General features: G+C 41.2%; 1 protein-coding gene and 1 long non-coding RNA gene across 3 annotated transcripts in view; both read right to left on the bottom strand.

The window, feature by feature from the left end:
* The window catches only part of LOC141584068 (uncharacterized), a 43,754-nt gene extending 22,588 nt beyond the window's left edge, over positions 1 to 21,166 (bottom strand). The window contains exon 1 of the long non-coding RNA XR_012516996.1: positions 1,246 to 21,166. This is a non-coding gene — a long non-coding RNA (uncharacterized LOC141584068). The remainder of the gene's footprint in view (positions 1 to 1,245) is intronic.
* MAML3 (mastermind like transcriptional coactivator 3) overlaps positions 1 to 22,474 on the bottom strand; it is a 455,573-nt gene that overhangs the window by 348,973 nt on the left and 84,126 nt on the right. The gene's annotated exons all lie outside the window — the stretch shown is intronic.

The following is a 22,474-nucleotide window of genomic DNA, read 5'->3' as shown; positions in this document are numbered from 1 at the left end:
GAAAGTGAGTAAGTGGTGACAAATTTGTCTCCATGAATCATTTCTTTTCCAGACACCATTTTACAGAAAGTCCAATATCCAGTATCAGCCTAACGGACAGCACTTATGAGGTATATAGTGCTGTAAGAGGCCCACAGAATCCCCCCTCATTCAAAACCTAAAAGTTGTATTAAGTCAATCACGAAAGGAGACAAATAAGGACGGTGGGCAGTTACACATTCCTCAGACAGTAATATGAACGGCAGTCACCAACAACTGGTGTCCCTGGTTTAGTGTCGGATAGGCTGTTTGGAAACTTGCCTCTCCAAACGGCCCCTTCCAATACTCTCATGTCTTCCACAGCAGCAGCATTGTCTCAGCACCAACCTAGAAATGGGGGGGCACTCTGACTACTCCCCTTTATCTTCTTCAGTGACTCACCATGCCCCTTGGACTACTACTTTGGAATATCTCACATCTGGCTCTGCCATTCCCATCCAAATTAGGTAATTCTGTCTGGGAGCATATCACTTGACATTCCCTGATCCTTGCTTTTCTCCTCTGGGTCATCTAGCTTTGAGATTCCTTAACTTCATTGTGTCAGATCCAAATAACTTTGCCACAATACGGTCCATGCAATCCTACTTTTATAAACAAAACCAACCATGGCAACATACACGCATGGGTGTATTTATTTTAAAATTTTTGATTGAATATATCAGGGGCCAGTAAATGTTTTTTTCTGTAAAGGGCCATTTAGTAAATATTTTCGGTTCTGAGGGCCAAAAGGCAAAATTGAGGCTCTTACGTAGGGAGAAAACACATTTCCACAAATTTTTGGTTGGAAAAATTCAAAACTTTTTTTCTGGACACTATAATTTGAATTTTGGTCAGCTTTCACATGCCATAAAATATTACCATTATGTTGAAATTTTTTCAACCACTTAAATATGCAAAAATCACTCTTACCACATGGACCATACAAAACAGAGGGCAGGCTTGGGTTCTGGCTCATAGGTCAAAATATATATATCAAGTGCTTAAAACTGATGAGGGCTAGGAATAGGAAGGAGAACAAAAGAAAAGGTTTTTTCCCCTTCACTTTTAAATTAAGACATGTCTGTATCTTATTATAGACATGGATTAATTGTATGTTCTGAAAAACAGTACATGGTCAGGCACAGTGGCTCACACCTGTAATGCCAGCACTTTGGGAGGCTGAGGTGGGCAGACCACCTGAGGTCAGGAGTTTGAGACCAGCCTGACCAACATGGTGAAACCCCATCTGTACTAAAAACACAAAAATTAGCCGGGCCTGGGATGCCAGCTACTTGGGGGGCTGAGGCGGGAGAATCACTGGAACCCGGGAGGTGGAGGCTGCAATGAGCCGAGGTTGTGCCACTGTACTCCAACCTGGGCGACAGAGGGAGAGTCCATCTCAAAAAAAAAAGAGAAAAAAAGAAAAGAGGAAACCAGCAGCATAAGACTTGATTGTTGGTTGATTAAAATAAAGATTTCTTTAGAGCTTTTGGGTTCCTCCGTATTCTTCCTATTGAACTTAGTTTCTATGAGGATGGCGGTCTCTTCATTGTCTGCCTAAGATGCTATGCACCTCTCCTGTTTTCACACGTTTGTTGCCTGGCAAAATCATACTCAGATTTCAAGGCATATTTCTTATTTCCTAACTTTCTCCTTTAAGGCTTCTACATCTATGACAGTATGGGGAAATCTTCAGTCATCTGATCATCACTTGTCAGCTAATTTAGTGTATTTAATCTCGTCTGCTAATTAGTATATGAGCTCCCCACAGGCTGGGACCACCTTAGAATCTTCAGTGCCCTCGGAGGCACCAAGCACAGTGATGAGTCGCCAGCTCAGTCTTCCACAAATACCGGACAACTATTGATTCGGTCATCTCATGCTAAAACACAACTGTAGAATATTTTTAAAGTATACTAGAATCAGTGGATGAAAGAAAGAGAGAAATTTTGTCTTCATTTTAAAAAATATTTTCTAACTTTTAGAACTGTCCAACAATGAAATATGCTGCCTCTTGAAATAACAAATTTCCTGACACTAAAAAGTATTCAAAACACAAGTGTCTGACCATCTGTCAGGGATTCTGTAGAAGGAATTCCTGTATTATTTAGGTCAGACCACACGGCCTCTAGTCCCTTCTCACTCAAGAATCTGTTATTCTGATGAACTCTATTCCCCTACCCCAAATATCTCATTTATTTCTGAAAATTAAGTGATTCAAAGTAACAGGGGTGATAAGTTCACAACACAGATAAAAAAAAAAAACCTACTTCTTTGTCATTTTGTGAAATTCTATGGCTATATGAAGATGGTATTAATTAGTTTGTTTTAAGCAGGCTTAGTATGTATGATAAACCACCAGCACTAACCTGAAGAAAAAAATCCCAGAGCAGTGAGAATTTTTTGCCCCTTATTAAGACAGACCCCTGGGGCTGCTTTGTTTATTGTTTTTGTTTATTTGTTTGCTCATTCTTTTTATGAGATTATTGGGTTGCTATCACTAATCAGCTCTCTGGATGACAACATGTAAATCATGAATACATCTATGTTTTGCTTATCTTGAATCTGGCTTTCTAGAACCTTTAGAATTATGAGAAAATCCTAGATTCAAAAGGAACTTAGAAACATATATTTTACCACCTCTTGGGAGGTAAAAATATAGCTCCTTGAGCTCTCAGCTACATGTAAACATGACTACAAAAAGCCAAAGGTACAAAATTAAACATCATGAGTTCTTTCAGCAAGTTTATCTACTCAATGCCCACCATGGGTGGTCAGGCAAGGCTCTAAGTACCAGAGAGAGATGGTGACCAAAAACCCAGATCCTAAATCAAGGATTTACACTGGTCACCAAGTAAAGAGCCAGTTAGTAGTTTAAAAAAAGGTAAGAAATACACTGACGTACACTGACTGGCTCGCAGTACCTATAAGAGACACATTGGTATTCAAAAACCTACAAATGGAGAACTGATGCTAGGAGAGAGAGAAAACAGAAAAAAGAAAATCACCTGGAAAGAAGAGAAGGTGGAAAATGAGGAAGACGAGAATCAGCTGCAGCCACAGCGGTGTGTGGCATTAGAAGCAAGGGCTGGGAGCAGACACTGACAGAGAAGAAAGGGTGGCTCAAATGTTCCCAGAGGTTAATACTGGAAACCACTGGGGCTCCAGCTCCATGTGTGTCTGCAGGGCTCCTGCTGCAGGGAGGAATTTGCTTTACCAAATTAACTGGTGTTCAGGGTAAGAAATAACCTATCTACATTCCAGTTTCCCAAGTACTTTCTAAGGGTGTCATGACATATGTTCTAAAAAGCACCTACCTATTTCAAGGCCTGGCACACAGATACTAATCTTAGTTTCCTTTTTTTTTAGACAGAGTCTTGCTCTTGTCGCCCAGGCTAGAGTGCAATGGCATGATCTCGGCTCACCACAACCTCCGCCTCCCGGGTTCATGCAATTCTTCGGCCTCAGCCTTACTTTTCTTTTTGTACTCTTGAGTATTAAGAAAAGGTTCTGGCAGGGTGCCGTGGCTCACACCTGTAAATCCCAGCACTTTGGGAGGCCAACGTGGGCAGATCATCTGAGGTCAGGAGTTCAAGACCATCCTGGCCAACATGGTGAAGCCCTGTCTCTACTTAAAAAATACCAAAATAATAGCCAGGCATGGTGGTGGGTGCCTGTAGTCCCAGCTACTCGGGAGGCTGAGGTAGGAGAATCACCTGAACCCAGGAGGCGCAGGTTGCAAGGAGCTGAGATCATGCCACTGCACTCCAGCCTCAGCAACAGAACGAGACTCTGTCTAAAAAAAAAAAAAAAAAAAAAAGAAAAAGAAAAGAAAAGAAAGAAAAGAAAAGAAAAGGTTATATCTCACTCCAAGTCTTCTGATCATAAAAACAAATTAGGAATTACAATAATAGCTTACCATTATTGAGTGCTTACTGTGTGCAAGTACTAAGCCAGGAACATTAAATGTACTATCCCGACAATCCTATTACATGGGGTCCATTTTGGGGCAAAAATAATGAAGATTAGAAAAGTTTACTAACTTGTATTAGAGCAGAAGGATAATAAATAACCAAGTCAGGATGTAAACCCAACCAGTGCCCAGCATGGGAAATGAAGCAAGACCCTCATCTCTACAAAAAAATTAAAAATTAGTGAGGTGTGATGGCACACATCTGTAGTCCCAGCTCTTTGGGCAGTTACAGTGGGAGGATCACTTTAGCTCAGGAGTTCAAGGCTGCAATGAGCTATGGCAGCATTCCAGGCTGGGCAACAGAACGAGACCCTGTCTCTATTAAGAAAAAATAAATAAATTCTCCAAAAGACTAATATGGATGGACTCCTGGAGTATTATCCAGAAGATTTTTTTTTTTTGAAATTATACAAAGAAGACAAAATCTTTTTGTCTTAAATCTTTTTTTAAGATTTTACTGGCATTAAAACAGAAAAAAATCTAAGAACAGTCCCTTGGTCAGCAAAAGAATATTCTAAGGTGATACCTAATATAATATTTTATCAGTCTTTAAGAAAAAGGCAGTATTCCACATAGTTGAATATGCAGATAACTTGAAGTTTATTGCTAAACACACATTTATGGAAATCTTTCTAAAACATTACATATTTATATTCCTGTATTCTTAAACAGAAAATACTGTGTTCTTGATGGTAGCAATAATGGGCTGCAATTCAATTATCTTTGGGTTAGGAGGTATTAAACTCAGTAGGGCTTTTTGATCTTGTATTCAAGGATCCCAAATAACACGTCTTCCAGGTCTCCAAGTCTGCTTTTTATATTTCTTCCTATTATTCTCTGTTATTGTCACCCTTGTTGCTTTCACCCTGCTTCTAGTCTTCTTCCTCCTTTTACACATGGTTGGCTTAGGGAGGCTCTCAAAGTGGCTCCAAGCCTTGCCAGGGTTAAATCTGAAGGCTCCCACTGCTGCCGCCGCCACCTTTCTCTGGGTTGTGGGTTTTGTTTTTCAACTCACTTCCAGGTTCCAGATGAGTGAGTTTGATGGAAGACCTCCGGCTAAATGTACAGTCACTCTCATTTGTCTCTTTTTAAAAAATGGAATGTAGATTACTGGAGAAGTTTTATTTTATTCATCTGAGATGTTAAAAGGGACCCTACCCTTTCAAAATTAAATATTAACAAGTAATGGACAAGAAAGGAAAAAATTGCATGACTCTTTTAAAAAGTAAAATAGACCTATATTTTCCCTTTGGAACACTTTGTCTTTGAAGCCCTTCAAGCTTATAATCCATTTTTTTTAGAGGTGGGTCTCACTGTGCTGCCCAGGCTGGTCTCAAACTCCTGGGCTCAAGCAATCCTCCTACCACAGCCTCCCAAAGCGCTAGGATTACAGGCATGAGCCCCCATGCCAGGCCCCAGATTTAGGGTATTTTCAAAACTTAATAATTTGTGCTGGGCGCAGTGGCTCACATCTGCAATCCCAGCACTTTGGGAAGCCAAGGTGGGCGGATCACTTGAGATCAGGAGTGATCTGGCCAAAACCAGCCTGGCCAACATGGTGAAAACCTCTCTCTACTAAAGATACAAAAAAAATTAGCCAGGCGTGATGGTGGGCACCTGTAATCCCAACTACTCAGGAGGCTGAAGCAGGAGAATTGCTTGAACCTGGGAGGCAGAGGTTGCAGTGAGCGAGATCGTGCAACTGCACTCCAGCCTGGGTGACAGGGCCAGATTCTGTCTCAAAAAAAAAAAAAAATTTTTTTTTAAATCACTAATTTAAGTTGCTTCACTAAAAAAAAAAGAACCTAACATTTGATGTAATTTTTTCATTATTCCTGCTGCATCGACATTGGATATAAAATGAAAAATCTTATATATTATATATAATAAAATCATATTGTTAGATACGATACATGTATATACAATATAGGCCATATATTTTATATATATAGAGAGAGATTATATATGTGGCATTATTGTTAACCTATATTTTCTTAGTATTTGTACCCTGCCTGACTCAGTTATTTCATGTTCTCATGTTTAAACGTAGTGTCTAACATCCCATGTTCTAGCTTTCTGGTATTCTCATTATTTTAATCCACCATCATTCTGTTTCATTAGTCTCCTGTTTGAGCAGTTAGCTCGTTTTATAATTTTTTTCCCTGTTCTTCTGAATTAATCCTTTGGGTCTAAACAAGGAACTTCATGTTATTGGCCCAATAAGAAATCCAAACACAGAACAGAGAATAAAGGAAGAAAAAGAAAAAGAGAATAGATATAAGACAAATGAGAGAAGAGTCTGGAGCTATGTTTTCTCCTGAGAAGACGAGATCTTCCACAGAAAAGGCTGGTAATAGCATCTGTTCTTCTGCATACTCTGAACAACACTGTGATCCAGGTAAAGATTGTCTTTTTCGATGTAATTTCACTTATGACCTCGATTATTTAAATAAAGAGCAGAATCAGAATGCAGTGCTTTTTAAAACAACTCTCATTATTTCTACTGGAGCTTTACTTTTATTTTAAAAAAAATTGTTTAAAAGGAGAAAGAAACAGGTATCTTTATATTACCAAAAACTTTAGGGCAACTTTAAGCTTGAGGAAGAAAAGAAAATCTTTGTCTTACTCATTGTAATATTCTTAGCACAGTCACAGGAGTATACCAGGTAAAATCAACACAGTCACAAGGCAAAGTGGGGATTCAATGAATCCCATTCAATGAATTCCATTCTGAGAGGAATGCCTGCTGGCAGGGAGGGTGTTTCTTTCCCTGAAGAAAACCACTTCCCTTTACTGTACACGCAGACTTACGGATGGCAAAGTTTCAAACGTCTGATAACACCCAGTTCCTAAGGAATGTGCTCAGGAACAGCTGCTGACTGAGGATGATTTGGGTCAAAGGTGAAAAAAAAAATGCTCTTACATTCTCATTATCTGATTATTAAGGAGGTTTTAAAAATACTTATTATTTTAAAAACTCATAAAAGAAATGCATAAAGAAATGGTTGGATGTTCAAGAAAGGAATTACCACATCTAGGCCAGAAGATAGTCTGATATAGGTCAAATTTCATAAATGTGTATTAGCATATTCCTCACTGAAAGCACGCTGAGGTGAAAACTGACCTACATAATTTTAAGTGTGTCTACAAGAGCTAAAGACCAAGATAAGATACAGGAAAAAATTAAAGGATTTATTAGTTTGGCAGAAATTATCAGGATTTCTATGGCATTATAATGGCAAAATCAAATATGCATCTTTTTCAAAAAGAAAAGCAAAGGCATCTAAAACATAGGCAAAAATGTTTTTCTCCAACAAAATAATTATTATATATGAAAGTCAAAAGATCCCCAATTTTTGATATGATGTGATACATATAATATCAATTTTTATTTATATTAATAAAGGTCTAGAAAAGTTTAGCTGGGGTTTGCAAGACATCAAAACAAAGGAACAATAGAGTTATGAGAAGTTACAATCCCAGGCCGGGCACAGTGGCTCACGCCTGTAATCCCAGCACTTTGGGAGACTGAGGCAGGTGGATCACGAGGTCAGAAGATACCCAGGCTGGGTAACCTGGTGAAATCCCGTCTCTACTAAAAAAAAAAAAACAAAAATTAGCTGGGCATGGTGTCGGGCAGCTGTAATCCCAGCACTTTGGGAGGGTGAGGCAGGCGGATCACTTTGAGGTCAGGAGTTCAGACCAGCCTGGCCAACATGGTGAAACCCCATCTCTACTAAAAATACAAAAATTAGCCAGCTGTGGTGGCAGGTACCTATAATCCCAGCTACTGGGGAGGCTGAGGCAGGAAAATTGCTTCAACCCAGGAGGCAGAGAGCCAAGATCGTGGCATTATTGTTGCAGTGAGCCAAGATCGTGCCATTGTACTCCAGCCTGGGTGACAGGGCAAGATTCCATCTCAGAAAAGAAAAAAAAAAAAAAGAAGTCACAAGCCTGAAATCAAAGTCAAGTATGTGAACAAAGATGGGCTAATTTCTCTTAATTTAACCCCTAATATGCTTTCCCTGATACAGCTCAGTAACATAGATCCTAAAAACATTGTAAGAATTTCTTTGAACAGGGCATTAGATCTTTGAACAGGGCATGGTCAGTCACAGTAAATACACAGAATGCCATTTCAAAGACAGACACTAAATTAGTAGGAAAGTTAACAGTCTTGCTTATTTTACGAATTTCTCCTACAAAGAGTGTCAGACCCTTTATTAATGTTATAAAACAGTATTTGAATAACCATTGCCTACCTAAAATACCACTATTATAAATGATATTCTGATGCCTTCAAACAGTCTAGAATACATTTAAATACAGATATTTAATATTTTGTTATACATATAAAAGTAAAATGTTTGACCTATTCCTAATTACGGTATTAATGCAACAATCATCATGACCACATATAAGTGGGAATCTTCGTATACATGCCATTGGATTTCAGTCACAGGGCCTGGGTTCCAGCTGAAATTCAGCAGAGCATAAACTGCTCAGTTAAACAGGAAGGAAGAAGTAGCAAGTGGGACCCCAGAAATCTTTGTTTTCATTCCAAGTTATCATGAAGAAGTATGACGGCTCAGGTTTTATATGATCAGGAGTGACAAAAAAGCACGCATGTTTGATGTGGACTTCTATGTGGCCTCCACAAGCAGCACTGGATTGTCAAAGCTCTACTCATCTTCCCTTTATTTTTCCTGTTCCCTCAGCCACCAGCGCCAAATCCTAGAGCCATATTTCATTTTTCAGTGAACACCCTGGGAACAGTCATTGCTTTTTACCGGAATTAGACTCAAAAGAAAACACAAGTAAGTTCAACAGTTCAGTGCACCAAAGAGCTTGATCATAGAGAGAGATCTGCCTAATGAAAGTCACCCCCTAATTACAATATGGGAGACTGCATTCACTGTCTAGTCAAAAAACATACTGCCTCTGATACAGGAAGAAGACAGCAATCTAGCACCTCTAAGATTAGCAAGAAACAAAATGCTGTTCTCAGAAGGGCTAGTATGAAAGCATTCCAAAGCATTTCTATAATCAAAACAATGATCAAAGTTCACCATGATGTAAGAGTTCCAGTACATCAACTCAAGGCAAGTAACAAGACCAAGTTTACATGCAGTTACTAAAATACAGCCTTGGCCAGTAATAATTTGTGCCAACCGAGACGTAGCTTTCACCTATTTAATGAAAAATAAAATAAGAAAATACGATGGTCAACATGGAAGTGATCTTCGTGAGGAAGGCTGTTGCTTCTCTCAGAAGCGGTCACCTTAGTCCCAAGCTTGTTGCTTAGACTTCATTTGGTGTTGGCAGAAAGTACCACTAACTGGCAAAAGGAACCGAGAAAAGAATGACAATATGGTGCCTGTATATGCAACTGCCACAGAGCCCAGTGTTTTGACATTGTTACTGAAACAAACTCAACTATTTATGAGAGCTACATTGAATCAGACAGTTGGTGTGGCAGAAAAAAACATCTGTTTCTGAAGTCTTTTTGTCTAGAAAGTCACTAAGAAAGGAGGAGAAAGCACAGCAATGCCCAACACAAATACCTCCAAAAAGCCATAAACAGCATTGTCAAGTGGGAACCTCCTGCCCCCATTATAACAACACCCAGCACACCTGGTTACTTAGGAGCCTCAGAAGACACATCACTGTGGACAGCAATCTCTCTTCTGGATAGTTCAAAGATTCCCTCCTCACACACTGAAAAAGGTTTTTAGGAAAAATATTTTGAGTAACATACCTTCAGACCCTTTTGCCTTCATAAGCAGAGAATACAGGCAAAATTAACTTTTTTCTTGGTCTCTGGATCATGAAAATCAGACAATTTAACAGGTAGTGGTGAACTGTCTCCCATGCCATCCTGGTTCCAGGACCAGCAGCACTGGCATCACCTTGACAGAACTGCAAATACTGTACTCAGACCCCTCCCCAGACCTATTAAAGCACATATTCTTGGGGCAGGGCCAAGCTAGCTATGTTTGAGCAAGCCCACGAGATGATTCTGATGGAGGCTAAAGTTTAAGAACCAGAGTCATCTGCTAAACGACTCTAAATTGCTGTTCTCTGAGAGATGTCTGTCTGCTTTCAATGGGTTTTCCTTCTACTTGCTATTATTACTTATTTCTGCCCACCATGTGGCTGCCTTTGTCAGTCCTTCTCTCTTCTAATTTGCTGTATCTAATCTGCTATAATTTTAGAAATCAGTTGTTGCAGTTGTTAAAATCACGTATACAATGCAAATAGGATGAAATGAGTAAAGAACTGCTTAGGAATGGGAAAAGCACCGCTGTGAGGAAAATACATAGTTCTAGGGTATAGACTTTGAGCATCTATTTTGGTTATGTAGAAGTTTTTTCCACATATTTCCTAAACTTCACAGTACTTCCTTGAGTTTACTCTTCATCAGGAGAATAGGTTGCTGGACACTGAGTTCTGGTCAGTAAACATGTTTCTGTAGTTTACAAGTGAGTCACTGCAACATTCATCTTAACATTTTTAATACAAAGGATTACCACTCATTAAATATTTGTTGTGTGCCAGGCACTGTGCTAAACATTTTATATACATTATTTACTTAGTTCCTCACGACATGATGCAGGTATGGTCAGCCCCATTCTGGATGAGAAAATGGAGGCAATTTGCTATTCAGTAACCTGCTTACGATCATAGTGTTATTAAGAAGCATGGCCAGAACTCAAGTTTGCTGGATTTCAAAGCAAAATAATTTTACTTATTTTTGTTAATATATCTGGACCATGCAGGAAAGAGGCAGCCAGGCCTGAACTCGAAACATAGAAGAGATAGAAACAGAGACACAGAGAGAGGGGGAGTGAAAGCCACAGAGAGAGAAAACGAATCTCAAGAGGAGGACAGGACTGTAATAAATGGTCAATATTTAAAGAGGCATAGATAGATCCTTCCTAGGAAATCATCAGGAAGATAAGTGACTCCAGTCATGCCATTCCATCTGGAAAGCAAAAGCCTGCTAGTGTCCCTGGTAAGAGAGGTCCCCTGTCCTCCTCCCACACAATCACCATGGGACCCTATCAGCACTATCTCCACTTCCAGCCTGGTCCACATTTTGGGGTAGCCTTAAAGGATTTCCCAATCTACTTCCCACAGGGGCCTATATTCCCTTTTATAGCTTGCTCTGGGGTCTTTACAGTTTTTAAGCTTGTTTAAAACACACAAGATCTTCCTATTTGCAGACATCATGAAGTTAGAATCTTCCAGCAGAAGACTGAGATGCTGTAACTGACAGTAACTGACCATCTGGAACACTATAAATGTCTCCTTTACTTCTTATTTTGTTTATTTGTTTGCTTGCTTGCTTTTTTAAAAAAAGTAAAAGGAAAGATTTCAAGTTCTCTTTCTTTTAGCCCAAGATCTTACTAAACATATAGTAGCACTATGATATGTTGTGTGGTGCTCTCTAGAACACTGAATATACAAACAGACGCTATAGGTGGATATGAAATAAGCTGCATTAGGCATGCGGAAAGAGGTTATTTAAGAATGTGCTAATCAGGCATCAAGACAGACCCTGTGTCTTCCAAGACTCCTTCTCCCTCCTTAGAGCTGCTGGGAAAACTCCATTTCTAACATCATCCCCATTTCTTACTGGGGAAAATCAGAAGCAGACTTTGTATTTTAATAAATTGGTTCTAATCCATATTTAATCGCATAAGTGGGCCTCTGCTTTCTAAATTTCAAACAATCTCCTTTGATTTGGTGTTTTGAAGAATCTATATGATTGGGGAGGTATTTCAGGGGAAAAAATGTATTTTATAAAGTACCTATGGCAACAACTGAATTGAGAGGTAAATCCAATTGCTGCATAAGCAAGGTATCTTAGCATTCTGATATAACACTCATGCCAGGGGAAATGTAAGCAGGACATTATAAGCCTTTCGTGTTTCGATAAAATGAAATGTAAAGGAAACACAGGTATTCAAAATTTTGGCAATTAATGGCACATAAAAGTGCTTCACTAATTTGTAAATGTTTCTGTTGTTTATGTAGTTGCGTTAGAGGGTAGCTTTCTGCTTTTCCACACTTGAAGAACCAGTTTTTTGGGCTGATTCCTCGATGAAAGATAAAAGGTAACCATCCACCAGCTTGGGCCTCTCGCTCCCAGCAGATCAATAAGGAAGAAAGCTTGAGTCCCTTTTGACTCTGCTGTGGCCGGGTCCTCTTTGGAAGCCAGTATTTCACAGTAGAGTGTATTCAACTCAGTCTGTCCCTCAAGAAGAATGTGCCTTCCTTCTCTGTCCACCTATCAGAAAATCACCACTTCCTCTCTCTCCCGACCTTTATCCCTCCTCACCTTACCCAAAACAACAGAACAACTGTGCCCTAAAACTCAAGGGAGGCTTTTAAGTTTCATTTCTTAAAGCGCTCTTCTAATTACTAGGTCTTCTCAAGGCCCTTTTCAAATTGCTAGAAGGCTCCAAAGATTCCAAACTTTCCATCTACTGAAAATGAGGATTCTTTCACCCAAATCACCACTTGGAGCTCTTGAAATCAAAAACAGAGATGACATTTTTCTAATCACCACCAGTCAATCTGGACTGAGGTCATCTCTGCCTTTTCATGGACATATAAAGTCACCTGTGGTGTAGAACTCTTACCCATGAAGAAGGGTCTCTAACATTAAATGCCAAGACCTAGTAGCAAAATAGAAGTATAAACCTGATTTTTTATAGAGTAAAATCCAAAAGCCACTGTGTGAAGTTATACATATAGTGAGAAAGATGTGAAAGTCTACATTAAATTAACATTAAACACTCAGTTGTGTTTGGACTTAATGGTTGGCTTTTTTTTCCCCCCGAGAAAAATTCCATCAAGGTAGAAGCCCATCTCTGTAATATTTATTTTACAGAAGTGGAAGAAAAAGAAATAATTATTGCACATATCAGCTGGCTCTACTGACGGTGCTGTTTCTCGTATAAAACACAGCCCATTCTTTCTGCTTTTGGAAACCAGGGGCAGCCTTTCACCCACAGAGCTGTAACTTTTCAAAATCAATGCCTCTTGGCTTTCCCATCTGCAAGACCTTCTGGATTAAACTCGATGCAGACAGTCTCTGCTGACCTTCACCACCTGTCAGACTAGCAAGCCTAGAAGAGTTTGTTGTGAGAATTTGGACCCTGACTTACCCATATTAAGATTTTTGAACCCACTCTGGAACAGCCCTGCCTTATAAGCCTCTCCTAGGCTATCTAATAAAAGTTACAAGTTGTATTCTCTCTTTAAAAAGTAATATTGGTGTAGGTAAGCATATTCATCTACATCTTTTTAGGGAAAAAAAAAAAAGAAAAGAAAAGAAAGAAAAAAAAAGTAATCTTGGCGGCTCACACCTGTAATCCCAGCACTTTAGGAGGCTGAGGTGGGCAGATCACCAGGTCAAGAGATGGAGACCACTCTGGTCAACATGGTGAAATCTCGTTTCTACTAAAAATAAAAAATTAGCTGGGCATGGTGGTGCACACCTGTAGCCCCAGCTACTTGGCGGGCTGAGGCAGGAGAATCATTTGAACCCGGGAGGCGGAGGTTGCAGTCAGCCAAGAGTGAGCCACTGCACTCTAGCCTAGTGACAGAGCAAGACTCAGCTTCAAAAAAAAAAAAAAAAAAAAAAAGTAATCTAACCCATGAAAATCAAAAGCTATAGACCAATTGTATCCATGTGAGATTATCCTTATCATAAAAAGGGCTTTCCTCTGCCTGGACCGCTTCACCACCACGTTCCCAGCACCTCCATCAAACAGGAAGGTCCATGAGGAAACACAGCACAGCACCTCTCCCGGCATGAAGAAGCTGCTCAGTAAATATCTGCTCAATGAATAAATGACATCCTAACTTTACCAAAGGATTTACTCAAGGTTTTCTTTATTTGTAAGAGCTTACATAAACCTCTGATATGTGCAACTGGTGTGGACACTGTTACTGATGATTGATCTACACACAATTTTCAGGGACACATCCATGTGTCTCAGGCACTAGCCAGACCAAAAAAGATGTGTGAAAATAAGTACATCAGACATGTGAAACATCCCAGATTAGACCTTTGCTTTTCAAGACTGGTGTGTGATAACTGGAATCTGAGAAGTGAATGCATTTGACCAACAAACAGACCTGAGTATGAATCACAACTTTGTTATCACACAGAACTGATAGCCACTCTGAGCCTTGGTTTTCTAACAATGGGAGTGGGGATAATGCCTTTGAAGTTGCTGCCAGGAGTAAATACATTATTAAGTAGCTAACATAGTGCCTTATTGCACAGAAGATGTGGAATAAAGGTAAGCTCCTGATATATGCAACAGGTTCCCTGGATAACATCGGCATTGCTCTACTTGCTGTGCATGACAGAGGTTTTAGAAAGCACCATACTGACACTTAAAACCCAGAGCTCTCTCTCAAGAAGTATAGGCTTCTCAGGTCACACAGGTCAGCTTGCCCAATTTGACATGTATGCGGAAAGATGGGCCCTAGGAATTATCTCAGAGCACGGAGTTCCACCTTAGTTCGGAATACAAGGATATCCACAAAAGCAGGAGCAGGAAAAAAAAATCGTATTGCTGAAAATGACGAATATGAAGTTTGGGGACTCAAAGCTGAACGATTATATGTACAATAAACGGTAAGTGAATTCCAACTCTATTTCCAGCAAGGTCACCAGAGGCAGGGAATATATACAACACAGGAGGCCTGTGTGGACTGGCCTAGAATAGCCAAACACTTGGCAGGCAGTGCCAGGACTGCTGAGATCCACCCATCCCACCAACTGCTGCTTCCTTTCTGGGAGATCCCATCCAATTTCAGTCTTAATTTGTATCACTTTGAACCTAGTATCTGTAGATCAGTGTTGAGAGATGAACTACAAATCTTTTAGTGCCAATTTTTCAGATACAGAATGAAAGGGATTTTATACCACACAGGCTATTTTTAACTCAAAGATTTTCAATCGTTTATGTAAATGGGTTAGGGCCAGCATCACTTATACGAGCAACCTCAACAATAATATTCATCTATGAATCTCTGAATAATACATTTTGGCATGCCTTTTCTCCAATATTAAAGCTTTCTGGGATGTTTTCACTAGTCTGGAAGCAGGAAGAACTCAGGATAGTAATCAATGAAGTCACTGAATGTTTCAGCCCTCGTGGGCCATTCAGAACAAATTTTAGGGGTGTGTGTGTGTGTGTGTGTGTGTTGTGAGAGAGAGAGAGAGAGAGAGAGAGAGAGAGAATAAGAAGGAAGAGATACAGAAAAGTATCTCAGGCTCTCAGAAAGGATTTCATTTCCTCTACTGCTCAGGGACATGACTTGAGCCCAGTTATCAAAATGGCCAAGAGTTTGCAAATCTGTCACACAGATTCTAGAAAAGTGCTTGGGATAGCCACAGTTAGGGAGGGAGGTTGCCTAAGTGGTATTTACAATAAAACTTCCTCCTGTCTCTACTAAACATATAAAAATTAGCTGGGTATGGTGGCATGCACCTGTAGACCCAGCTACTCAGGAGGCTAAGGCAGGAGAATCTCTTGAACCCGGGAGGCAAAAGTTGCAGTGAGCTGAGATTATGCCACTGCACTCCAGCCTGGTGACAGACCGAGACTCCATCTCAAAAAAGAAAAAGAAATGAAGTCAGCCTGGCACAGTGGCTCATGTCTGTAATCCCAGCACTTTGGGAAGCTGAGGCAGGAGAATCACTTGAGCCCAGGAGTTCAAGATCAGCTTAGGAAACATAGTGAGATCCCGTCTCTACAAAAACAAAAACGAACAAACAAACAAAAAACTTGCTAACAATGTCTATATGTAATTAAGCTGTCATGTCCTAGAATACAAACATAATTAAGGTAGGGAGGGGTATGGTCAATAGCATTAAGTTCCTAAAACAGCAGAGTTTTCTGTATTGTCTCAGTATTTAAAAAGCATACTCGATGGCCAAGATTAGGCAGCTAATTCTATTTGTGATACTAAGTATAGCATAAGGCTGAATTTTTTTCTGTATTTAAAGCTTCCAAAACATTTAAAATGTATACTTCAGATGATACATAAATGTCAATCTTAACCTTTGTTTTTTCTTTTTGCGACAGAGTTTCACTCTTGTTGCTCACACTGGAGCCCTCTCGGCTTCCAGGAATTCTCCTGCTTCAGCCTTCCAAGTAGATGGGATTACAGGCATATGCCACCACGCCCAGCTAATTTTGTACTTTTACTACAGACAGGGTTTCACCATGTTCCCCAGGTTGGTCTCGAACTCCTGACCAGCAGGTGATTCACCTGCCTCAGCCTCCCAAAGTGCTGGGATTATAGGCATGAGCCACTGCACCTGGCAATCTTAACCTTTTTTAATCTACTTTTTGTGAACAGAAAGGTCTTTTTTGACTTAGACTTGGAGACCTTGGAAGTCACATGACACCAATTCCATGTATTTTCTCGATTCAAGTGGTCACAAGCCCACCCAGATGCAAGGAGAAACAGATCTCACCTCTCAATGGAAAGAGTGTCAACTCGTTTTGGTGCCATGTTTTGCAGCTGCCACAATGGTTTTGTCAGCCTTTGCGTTCTCTACCATCTTTGCAGATAGTTTACTCACCCATAAACCTGAACACACACAGGCTGCTTTGGAAAGCATATCATGAATTATTCTCTCAAGAGGAAGGTATAGTATGAGCACTAACTTGAAGGCACTCACAAAGGAATTTTCAAAGACATGTAGGGGGTATACCACCACGCCCAGCTAATTTTGTACTTTTACTACAGACAGGGTTTCACCATGTTCCCCAGGTTGGTCTCGAACTCCTGACCAGCAGGTGATTCACCTGCCTCAGCCTAGGGTCTCTGCCTAGGCGCTTTTCAGACTGACTGAGTCATTACTTAAATTTGCAAGAGAATGCAAACAAGCACTGTTCTGGAAAGATAACTCTACCAAGAGCTCATTTCCCAGTGTAAGAATGAAACAAATGTGGATTTCAATCCTGACCCAATCACTTCCAAGCTAGACCTTAAAATATATTACTTCACCTCTCTAAAATCTGTTTTCTCATTTATAAAACAATGAATAATAGCACCTATCTCATATTGCTGTAAGGATTTAATGTGTAAATACCTATAAAAGATGAAGAGTAGAGCCACAGTGGCACTCAACAAATATGTGTTGGTTTTGTTAACATCATTACTATTTAAAGAGTCTTCAGCCAGGCGCGGTGGCTCACGCCTGTAATCCCAGCACTTTGAGAGGCCTAGGTGGGCAGAACATCAGGTCAAGAGATGGAGACCATCCTGGTGAAACATGGTAAAACCCCGTCTCTACTAAAAATGCCAAAGTTAGCTGGGCATGGTGGTGCACGCCTGCAGTCCCAGCTACTCAGGAGGCTGAGGCAGGAGAGTCACTTGCATTCGGGAGGCAGAGGTTACAGTGAGCTGAGATCACGCCACTGTACTCCACCCTGGTGAGAGAGTGAGACTTTGTCTCAAAAAACAAAAAGAGTCTTAGACCACTCTCTAGTACATAGTAAGCATTGAGTTACCGTTGGCTATTAATGTAAGTAGGACCCAATACCCTCACTTTATCTGGTTTCTATCTGCCTCTCTACCTCCCTATTGCAACCAAACATTGAAAGGGTTGCTGATGAATTTTACAGTTTGAAAGGTCAGAACTTCTCATTCCTCCCTTCTCTATACTCTGAAAAAGGTGAAAAAGAACAGCAGAAATGCCACCAGATGGGTGACGTTTAGAAAAATCAGGTTTTGTAAGTAGCTTGAGTAACCACATAATCAATATGTGAGTATGTGACAAATGTGATAATGTGATTAACATGGGAAAAAAATTCACCTTGATTATTGCAACTTCAAAACGTTCCTGTCCTATAGGAGAAGGGAAAATATGGACTCTTTTCACACTGTTTCACTATGCAGGGGCTGGCTCTTTCTCTAGTAGCTGGGATTGTGCCACTGCACTCCAGCCAGGGTGACAGAGCAAGACTCTGTCTCAAAAAAAAGAAGGGGCAGGGATCCACTTAGTAACAGAAGGCCTACAGAACAGAATGCATAATAAAATCATACCATGGAGAAAGATCCAACTGGAGTCCTTAAAAAAAAAAAAAAAAAAATCAGCAGGGCGCAGTGGCTCAAGCCTGCAATCCCAGCACTTTGGGAGGCCAAGGCGAGCAGATCACGAGGTCAAGAGACTGAGACTATCCTGGCCAACATGATGAAACCCCGTCTCTACTGAAAATACAAAAAAAAAAAAAAAAAAAAAAAAAAAAAAAAAAATTAGCTGGGCATGGTGGCGCGAGCCTGTAGTCCCAGTTACCCGAGAGGCTGAGGCAGGAGAACTGCTTGAACACGGGAGGTGGAGGTTGCAGTGAGCCGAGATCACGCCACTGCACTCCAGCCTGGTGCCTGGTGACAGAGCAAGACTCTGTGTCAAAAAAAAAAAAAAAAAAAAAAAATCTAGGCCAGGCACGGTGGCCCACGTCTATAATCCCAGCACTTTGGGAGATCGAGGTGGGTAAATCACCTAAGGTCAGGAGTTTGAGACCAGCCTGACCAACATGGCAAAAACCTGTCTCTACTAAAACTACAAATATTGGCCAGGCATGGTAAGCACAGGCTTGTAATCCAAGCTACTTGGGAGGCTGAGGCCGGAGAATTGCTTGATCCCAGGAGGCAGAGGTTGCAGTGAGCCAAGATTGTACCAATGCACTCCAATCTGGGCAACAGAGCAAGACTCCATCTAAAAAAGAAAATATCTAAAAAAGAGCCAGACTCTGAAGTTTTGTGAGGGCAAGGACACTGTCTTGGTGACCACTGCATTTCTGATTCCAGCTTCAATATTTCCCGCTTGGCAAGTGCTTCAGAAATACTTGTTGAATGAGTAGCACACATTCACATTACAATAAATGGTTGAGGAAAAAAAAATCTCTTCGTATTTTAGCCTAAGTACTTTGGCTTTGAGGCCTACAGACAATCTCATTTTAATCTATATAATAATCCTGTTTTGCCATTATTAAAATGTTTCTCTTGGAAGGTGAGCTTACTTTTTCAGTTGACTGCTGAAGATATTCAGAATAAAGTAGAACACACTCTAGAAGGTAAAAGAGACAAGCTTCAAAACTGAAAGCAGAACCCACACAAACAAGTGAACAAACTGCCTTGTAGCATCTCTGCAACTGACACGCAAGAACCGAAATGAAACTGGCTTTGCTCAGCAAAGCCCAAATCAGAATCATAAAAACTCCTCAAAATACTACAAATAGCACCTATGTGACAATGAACATGTTTTAACGCCTCAACATTCAGGGGACAAATGCCTTCAGATGAGCCATTCCAGAAGGTAGGACTCCTACCTAAGGCAACTTCACACTTGAGCTTGTTATCTTTATTCAAACTTGACTGAGCCTTGCACACACACAAATGATTTTTCCCCTCTCTCTTTGGTTATGATGGTAATACATTAAACATCATTAGGAAATAGAAATGCCCCCTTCCCTCTCCAGAGGGAATCTCCTCCATGCTAATAACCACACAGCTATGTCTGGCCCTGCAGCCACCTTGCAATGTGGCCCTGGGATCTTTGTGGGCGTTGCCAATCCTCCCACAGCAGGTAATAATATGCCACCTAAAGAGGAAGGCAGTATTTTTCTGCCCTAAACTCCAGCATCCAGGATCACTCGCCTAGGTCTCATCTTTTGAAGCCTCCTTTGTTTATCAGACGCATATTGTGCACCTTGTCATCGTTGGGAGGACAGAAACAACTGGTATTTCTCACAAGCTGTCTGTCCGAAGGAGCTGCTGCAGAGGACCCAGGACCCACGTGTGCACAGACTCCACACACTCTTTCTCTCCCTCTCTCCCCGTCGGGAGCACCATCTGAGATAGCCGCATGGCTGCCCAGAATTTGTTCCACCCAGTTGACTCCACCAGCCTTTTCCTTCTCTAGAAAGGATGTGTATCTCCAGGAGACACATTTCTGCGGCTCCATGAAACCATGCAGGCACAGACACTTGCCTAGCTTTTTAATTTTACAGCTTTTACACTGAGGTGACACTCCTGTCCCCAGTCCTACTATTGTGGCTATTCCCATTACCCCTGTTAGTTTTAAATGTTAAAAACAGAGAGCTCAGCTGGGCATGGTTGCTCACGCCTGTAATTCCAGCACTTTCGGAGGTGGAGGAGGGCAGATCACCTGAGGTTGGGTGTTCAAGACCAGCCTGACCAACGTGGAGAAACGCCGTCTCTACTAAAAATAGAGAATTAGCCGGGTGTGGCGGCACATGCCTGTAATCCCAGCTACTCAGGAGGCCGAGGCCGGAGAATCGTTGAACCCAGGAGGCAGAGGTTGCAGCGAGCTGAGATCGTGCCATTGCATTCTAGCTAATGCAACAACAGCAAAACTGTCTCAAACAACAACAACAACAAACAAACAAACAAAAAACAGAGAGCTCAAGACACCCACTTTTTTAACGTCAAGAAATCCAAAGTGACATATGATAATAAACATAAACACACACATAATAACCCTGGACTTAAAAGCAAATCCCTTCATTTCTTAGACCCACAGCCTCCTAGTCAACACAGTTAGAAAAATAAAAAATCCACAGTGAAACGAATGAGCGGACATTCTCTTTCAGATCCAATACACAGAAAATCTTTACATTTATAATTTTACAGGCATCAGGATTAGAGAGAGAGAGAAAGTGTGTGCATCTGCTTTCTGTTCTCAGTGACCAGCTGGACAGATGGTCAAGAATATCATTAATTAAGGAAGCTCTCATTCATGATCAGAAAGTCCCTTAGGAGGCTGGTGTGGGGTGCAAGAATGTCCCTGAATGTAATCTTTGAAGAATGTTCATGTCTGAGATATGAACCCATGTGGTGGATGTGGGGGAAGAAGGGGGAGAACAGATAGCCTGTTGTGATCCCAAAAGCAACCACAAGTACCTCAACATTGGTTTGTCACCCAGACACTTCCGGCTTTCATTCCACCCACTCCCGCGACAGTATTAAAAGTGAAGAGAGCCTGGCCGGGCGCGGTGGCTCAAGCCTGTAATCCCAGCACTTTGGGAGGCCGAGGCGGGTGGATCACGAGGTCAAGAGATCGAGACCATCCTGGTCAACATGGTGAAACCCCGTCTCTACTAAAAATACAAAAAATTAGCTGGGCATGGTGGCACGTGCCTGTAATCCCAGCTACTCAGGAGGCTGAGGCAGGAGAATTGCCTGAACCCAGGAGGCGGAGGTTGCGGTGAGCCGAGATCGCGCCATTGCACTCCAGCCTGGGCAACAAGAGCGAAACTCCGTCTCAAAAAAAAAAAAAAAAAAAAAGAGAAAAACTCTCTCTCAAAAAAAAAAGAAAAAAGTGAAGAGAGCCACTGATAGGTCTCAGTAGCTGCCATAATCCTTCCTTCTCTAGACATAAGTGCAGTCAGCCCTCCGTATACATGGGTTCTGCATCTGTGGATTCAGCCAACAGATATTCCAAATATGTTCCAAATATTTGAAGGAAAAATTGCGACTATACTGAACACGTACAGACTTTTTTCTTGTCATTATTCTCACAATGATATGATGTAACAACCATTCACACAGCACTTACATTGTGTTAGGTATTATAAGTAATCGAGGGATAATTTAAAGTATACGGGAGGGGCCAGGCATGGTGGCTCACACCTATAATCCCAACACTTTGGGAAGCTGAGGCAGGTGGATCACCTGAGGTCAGGAGTTTGAGACCAGCCTGACCAACATGGAGAAACCCCATCTCTACTAAAATTACAAAATTAGCCAGGCATGGTGGCGCACGCCTGTAATCCCATCTGCTCAGGAGACTGAGGCAGGAGAATCACTTGAACCCAGGAGGCGGAGGTTGTGGTGAGCTGAGATCGCGCCGATGCACTCCAGCCTGGGTAACAAGAGCATAACTCCATCTCAAAAAAAAGTACACAGGAGGACATGCATAAGTTATATGCAAATACAACACCATTGTAGATCAGGGACTTGAGCATCCTTGGATTTGGTGTCTGTGGGGGATCCTGCAGCCATCCCCCATAGACACCAAGGAACAGCTGTACCTCACAAATAGAAGAATATAAAGAGAGGTGGAAGAGGATATGTTGGATGCTTTGTCACTTCTTCTGGGCTAACACAGAAGATGTAAAAAGAAACAGGGTCCTATGTGTTCATCTCAATATGAGCATTTCCCAGGTGAGATTTCCCTAAATTTAAGTCACCCCTCAACCTAACCAACAGAAAGCGTGTGTATCTGGGGAGAGAAGAGGTGGTCTGGTGATAAGCACTACTGAATCTATAGGAGGACTACAAATCAACAAATCCGCGACCATCTGGCTTTCTGTACCAATTTATATCCACTTTTTCTTTCTTTTTTTTGAGATGCCCTCTCTGTTGCCCAGGCTGAACGCAGTGGTGTTATCTTGGTTCACTGCAACCTCCACCTCC

This window comes from Saimiri boliviensis, chromosome 3 (genome assembly GCF_048565385.1).
Source record: "Saimiri boliviensis isolate mSaiBol1 chromosome 3, mSaiBol1.pri, whole genome shotgun sequence".
NCBI classification, from domain to species: Eukaryota; Metazoa; Chordata; class Mammalia; order Primates; family Cebidae; genus Saimiri; species Saimiri boliviensis.
Note: the sequence above shows the minus strand (reverse complement) of the source record. Positions and strands in the feature narration are given on the sequence as shown.